Here is a 6,303-nt window from a genome sequence, read left to right on the forward strand (position 1 = left end):
AGAGGCTGAATAATTTTGCACGCCCAATTTTTCAGTTTTTGATTTGTTAAAAAAGTTTGAAATATCCAATAAATGTCGTTCCACTTCATGATTGTGTCCCACTTGTTGTTGATTCTTCACAAAAAAAATACAGTTTTATATCTTTATGTTTGAAGCCTGAAATGTGGCAAAATGTCGCAAAGTTCAAGGGGGCCGAATACTTTCGCAAGGCACTGTAAGTATTCAGACGCTTTACTCAGACCTTTATCGAAGCACCTTTGGCAGCGATTACAGCCTAGAGTCTTCTTGGGTATGAAGCTACAAGCTTGGCACACCTGTATTTGGGGACTTTCTCCATTCTTCTTTGTAGATCCTCTCAAGCTCTGTCAGGTTGGATGGGGAGCATTGCTAGACAGCTATTTGAAGGTCTCTCCAGGGATGTTCGATCAGGGTAAAGTCTGGGTTCTGGCTGGGCCACACAAGGACATTCAGAGATGTGTCCCGAAGCCACTCCTGCATTGTCTTGGCTGTGTGCTTAGGGTCGTTGTCCTGTTGGAAGGTGAACCTTCATACAAGGCTGAGGTCATGACGGCTCTGGAGCAGGTTTTCATCAAGGATCTCTCTGTACTTCGTTCCGTTCATCTTTGCCTCAATCCTGACTAGTTTCCTAGTCCCTGCCGCTGAAAAGCATCCCCACAACATGATGCTGCCACCACCATGCTTCACCGTAGGGCTGATGCAAGGTTTCCTCCAGACGTGATTCAAGTGATGCTTGGCATTTAGGCCAAAGAGTTCAATCATGGTTTCATCAGATCAGAGAATCTTGTTTCTCATAGTCTGAGAGTCTTCAGGTGTCTTTTGTAAACTCCTAACAGTCTGTCATGTGCCTTTTACTGAGGAGTGGCATCTGTCTGGCCACTCCACCATAAAGGCCTGATTGGTGGAGTGCTGCAGAGATGGTTGTCCATATGGAAGGTTCTCCCATCTCCACAGAGGAACTCTGGAGCTCTGCTCTGCCCTTCTCCCCCAATTGCTCAGTTTGGCTGGGGGGCCAGCTCCAGGAAGAGTCTTGGTGGTTCCAAACTTCTTCCATTCCATGATGGAAACCTTCAATGCTGCAGAAATGTTTTGATACCCTTCCCCTGATCTGTGCCTCGACACAATCCTGTCTCGGAGCTCTATGGACAATTCCTTCAACCTCATGGCTTGGTTTTTGCTCTGACATGCACTGTCAACTGTGGGACCTTCTATAGACAGATCTGTGCCTTTCGAAATCATGTCTAATCAATTGAATTTACCACAGGTGGACTCCTATCAAGTTGTAGAAACATCTCAAGGATGATTCATGGAAACATCACCTGAGCTCAATTTCGAGTCAATTTCGAGTCTCATAGCAAAGGCTCTGAATAGTTTTGTAAATAAGGTATCTCTTTATATGTGATTCTATGCTAACATGCTGACCACACCTCTCACGTTGCGTGTGTGTGTGCGAACGTTGCAAAATAAATTTACACATACATGTTATTCAATCATTGCACCCACTCTGCTCGCACGCATCAATGACCATTTGCGTAACCAGGCGCTAAAATACAACTTGGTTCTATTTGTGACAATTGACGGGCTGCAAGTCCCGTCTCTCCGATGTCCTCATTGGTTTTTAGGAGCATATACCCACATAGGTGATTGCAACATGAACTTAGGTCCACACTCCAGTCCAGTTGGTAGAGGTTATACACCTTAAAGTTGGTTGCCAAGCACCATATAAAGTCCAAAGAAAAATATGAAGCCTGAAGGATGAGAGATTACTGGAAAAGAACTTGGTTTACCCTTTTATCTGTGGATTAATTGTCGGAGGAGAGGACCTTGTGCATTTAAGTTAAAATAACAACCCAATGTTTATATCCTAGGACAAATTAGCTAGCAACAGCAAGCTAGCTAAATAGGACAAATTAGCTAGCAACAGCAAGCTAGCTAGCTAAATTTCCATAAATATTTCATGCTTTTCAGCCTGTCCCCAAATGAATATAGTTGGTTCAGAGTTCATTTTGATATTTCAACCTGCGTGTCCTGATCGCATCTATTGTGGGTGGACAAAATCAACATGCAAACGGTCTGATCGGCATGTAAGAGACATGTAAGGTTTTTGGTGAGCAACTGAGACACTGATAGAGAAACTGACACTGATTATCAAGAGCGGTTCTCAGACAAATCTAACTCATTAGTTCTGATTAAGATATGCTTAATGAGATAATTAGAGACAATTGATGATAATAGGAACAGAAGTCAATATGAAAATAAATGTAACGCACAAAGTTCGATGGAAGTTTATACATTTATAATTTTGAAAAACTTGAGGGAGTGTGTCTGTGTGTGTGAGAGAGAGAGAAACCATTTGTATGGGGATTTATTTTTAAGATTGCTTTTGACAAGTGTTGATGATACTTCAATGCTGATGGTGCTTCATACTTCTCAGAGTTGACTGCTTGGTGACAGCCATGAAAGTTATCACAGCCATGAAGGTCATCACAGTAAAAGGCAATGAGTCTCCAGTCCATTAAGAACCTCAATAATGTCTGATGGGAGAGAGTAAGGGGGGAGGGTCATTAACCTGTCCTGCATTAAGAGTACTACAGAAGGATGTTGATATGGGAGGGGGAGATGGGGCAGCATAATGAAACAACAATGTCTAATCATCATTACCATCGTAATAATAATCAGGAGCGCTGCATTTTCAGAAACGCCATTAACGTTATTATCGCTAATATTACCGATGACGAGGATTCCACGGGCCCTGATTGGCCCCGGTAGAGATGTCGTCATGGTAACAGATGACAGAATGCCGCAAATCTTTATTGAATTATGCTAAAAGACATTCAGAGCAAATGGGGCTTGAACTATTCACTATCTGGTGAAGAATAGCAATGTGCAACATCATCGAGCAGAAGAACATAGAGAGAGAGAGACATAATGAAAGAGAGACAGAATGACAGACAGAGATAGACAGTGGCAGACAGAAAACTGAGAGGCACTAACCTATGTCCGACAAGACACAGATTCACTCAGACAGAAAGCACCAACATTTTACAAGGTGACAGACTATAACTAAATAAAGCTGATAAACTGTGCATTCAATCTATTTGAAGTTTTAGGCCTACAATTAAACACCTGTATCTATTAATGCTCTGTCTGAGACTTACAGATTGTTTGAGCATTGAAGTAGTTGAACATAGTGCATGATGGAAAACGTGTAAATCTGACAACAACATCCATCAACTCAGCCAGTGGCAATCTGTTTGATCCCCAACTGGTTTTTTGTTGTTGTTATTTTTTGTTGCCTGTCTTGCATGTTATTTTGCCATTAATACGATGCCCCTTGAATTTGTACACATTTTGTTACATTACAGCCTTATTCTAAAATGGATTAAATAAATAAACTCCTCACTAATCTACACACAATACCCCATAATGACAAAGTGAAAACCGTTTGGGTCTGAAAGGGGTCTGAAAAGCATTCAGACCCTTTGATATGAGACTCGAAATTGAGCTCAGGTGCATCCTTTTTCCAGTGATCATCCTTGAGCTGCTTACACAACTTTATTGGAGTCCACCTGTGGTAAATTCAATTGATTGTACATGATTTGTAAAGGCACACACCTGTCTATTTAAGGTCCCACAGTTGACAGTGCATGTCAGAGAAAAAAACAAGCCATGAGGTTGAAGGAATTGTCCAGAGAGCACCGAGAAAGGATTGTGTCAGGGCACAGATCTGGGGAAGGGTATCAAAACATGTCTGCAGCATTGAAGGTCCCCAAGAACATAGTGGCCTCCATCATTCTTAAATGGAAGTAGTTTGGAACCACCAAGACTCTTCCTAGAGATGGCCGCCCGGCCAAACTAAGCCAAGGACCTTGGTCAGGGAGGTAGCCAAGGACCTTGGTCATGGAGGTGACCAAGAACTTGATTGTCACTCTGACAGAGCTCCAGAGTTCCTCTGTGGAGATGGGAGAACCTTCCAGAAGGACAACCATCTCTGCAGCACTCCATCAATCAATCAAGAGTATGAGAAACAAGATTATCTGGTCTGATGAAACCAAGATTGAACTCTTTGGTCTGAATGCCAAGCGTCACGTCTGGAGGAAACCTGGCACCATCCCCACGGTGAAGCATGGTGGTGGCATCATCATGCTGTGGGGATAATTTTCAGCGACAGGGACTGAGAAACTAGTCAGGAAAAGATGAACGGAGCTAAGTACAGAGAGATCCTTGATGAAAACCTGCTCCAGAGCCCTCATGACCTCAGCCTGGGATGCAGGTTCACCTTCCAACAGGACAACGACCCTAAGCACACAGCCAAGACAATGCAGGAGTAGCTTCGGGACACGTCTCTGAATATCCTTGTGTGGCCCAGCCAAAGCCCGGACTTGAACCCAATTGAACATCTCTGGAGGGACCTTAAAATAGCTGTCTAGCAATGCTCCCCATCCAACCTGACAGAGCTTGAGAGGAACTGCAGAGAAGAATGGGAGAAACTCCCCAAATACAGGTGTGCCAAGCTTGTAGCTTCATACCCAAGAAGACTCTAGGCTGTAATCGCTGCCGAAGGTGCTTCAATAAAGTACTGAGAAGTGGGTCTGAATACTTATGTAAATTGTGATATTTCCGCTTTTTTTTGTATACATTTGCAAAAATGTAAAAAAATACTGTTTTTGCTTTGTCATTATGGGGTGTTGTGCGTACATTGATGAGGGAAAAAAACAATTTAATCATTTTTAGAGTAAGACTGTAACATAACAAAATGTCAGGGGGTGTGAATACTTTCTGAGGGCACTGAACCTGGTCTGATCTATCTAATCAGTCAGACTTGTGGGAAAGTACTTGTTATCACTCAGGAAGTTGTAGTGGCTGGTATCGTCATCACTCCTTCCCAGCTACACTATATACACAAAAGTATTCAGACACCCCTTCAGATTAGTGGATTCATCTATTTCAGGTGTATAAAATGTGTATAAAATTGAGCACACCACCATGCAATCTCCATAGACAAACAGTGGTAGTAGAGGGGCCTTACTGAAGCGCTCAGTGACTTTCAACGTGGCACCCACATAGGATGCCAGCTTTCTCATAAGTCAGTTCGTAAAATGTCTGCCCTGCTAGAGCTGCCCCGGTCAACTGTAAGTGCTGTTATTGTGACATGGAAACGTCTAGGAGCAACAACAGCTCAGCCGTGAAGAGGTAGGCAACATAAGCTCACAGAACAGGACGGAATAGTGCTAAAGCGTGTAGCGTGAAAAAAATCATCTGTCCTCGGTTGCAGCACTCACTACCGAGTTCCAAACTCCCTCTGGAAACAACAGCAGCACAAGAGCTGTTTGTCGGGAGCTTCATGAAATGGGGTTCCATGGCCGAGCAGCCGCACACAAGCCTAAGATCTCCACACGCAACGCCATGCAAGACTAAGATCAACACACAAGCCTAGGATCACCAAAGCTCGCCACCATTGGACTCTGGAGTAATGGAAAGGCGTTCTCTGGAGTGATGAATTACGCTTCACCATGTGGCAGTTTGACAGACTAATCTGGGTTTGGCAGATGCCAGGAGAAAGCTACCTGCTCCAGTGCATAGTGCCAACTGGGTAGTTTGGTGGAGGAGGAATAATGGTTTGGGCTAGACCCCTTAGTTCCAGTGAAGGAAAATCTTAACGCTACAGCATACATTGACATTCTAGACAATTCTGTGCATGACAATGCCCCCGTGAACAAAACAAGGTCCATACAGAAATGATTTGTTGAGATCGGTGTGGAAGAACTTGACTGCCTGCACAGAGCCCTGACCTCAGCCCCATTGGATACCTTTGGGATAAATTGGAATGCCGACTAGAATTCAGGCTTAATCGCCTAACATTAGTGTCCGACCTCAATGCTCTTTTGGCTGAATGGAAGCATTGCCCCACAGCAATGTTCCAACATCTAGTGGAAAGCCTTCTCAGAAGAGTGGAGGATGTTATAGCAGCAAAGGGGGGACCAACTTCATATTAATGCCCATGATTTTGGAATGAGATGTTCGACAAGCAGGTGTCCACATACTTTTGGTCATGTAGTGCATCACTAAACTAAACTATGACCTCCGCCCTAGAGTAGTTGCGCAAAGCGAGTTTTGTCCCTCTCCTTCCGAGCATTAGAAGTGTGTGTCTGAACGAGATGATCTAAAACCCAACCTATATTTCCTCACTGATTCTGTATCATGCCAGTGTAATACGAGAACGGGAGGGTAGGGTTGTTGCCAAAAAATGTGTTAGTCCATCATCAGATTGATAAACCACAAAGT

Source organism: Oncorhynchus nerka, linkage group LG7, assembly GCF_034236695.1.
Source record: "Oncorhynchus nerka isolate Pitt River linkage group LG7, Oner_Uvic_2.0, whole genome shotgun sequence".
In the NCBI taxonomy this organism is placed as follows: domain Eukaryota; kingdom Metazoa; phylum Chordata; class Actinopteri; order Salmoniformes; family Salmonidae; genus Oncorhynchus; species Oncorhynchus nerka.